This window comes from Priapulus caudatus, unplaced genomic scaffold (genome assembly GCF_000485595.1).
Source record: "Priapulus caudatus unplaced genomic scaffold, Priapulus_caudatus-5.0.1 Scaffold498, whole genome shotgun sequence".
NCBI lineage: Eukaryota > Metazoa > Priapulida > Priapulimorpha > Priapulimorphida > Priapulidae > Priapulus > Priapulus caudatus.
Genome location: NW_014577559.1, coordinates 96,427 through 97,103, shown reverse-complemented (window position 1 = coordinate 97,103; position 677 = coordinate 96,427).

Sequence of the window (677 nt, the reverse complement as noted above, 5' to 3'; positions counted from 1 at the left end):
GCAAATAGAATTGACCAAGTTAATATATAACTGGCTGTCACCACCATTACAACTTATTCGTTGTAATTTTATTTAAACCTATCGGTGTTATTCACAGTGATGTAGTAGTATACAATGTCAGAGTATCACTGGCACGACCCCATGATATGCTAAATAGACAGAGGGAAATAGCAGTAACGAGATCTAGCGTTGGGAAACTGTAGACATAAAGGGAGATAGCGAAAAAGAAACTTAGTGATACGGCTGTATATAGAAAGCAGGAGAGATAGGGAGAGACGAAGACAGAGAAAGCTGGGTGGAGAGTAAGTGAGGAGAGAGGCTCCACCCCCGCTTCTTGATGATGTCGACGAAGTTCCACCATTCCGGCCCGTCACTAAAAAGCAAATGACATGAAACTGTGAAGCAGAAGCGATACGGCAAATGAATCGTGAATTCTAATATTACATAAGTCAATCATAATAGTGCATGTTACATTACTACTGTTACAACATATTTTATCATGTTAATACTCATAATAGATATAGATAGAGATATGACAAATATAATTACAGTGTAAATACACATGAATTAGGGCTTGTTTTAATCTGGCAGCAGATATTGTAACTATAATAATGTAATCATATGGTTATAAGGATTATAAAAGTTATTATGAGATTAAAGAACAAAATATTAAATTA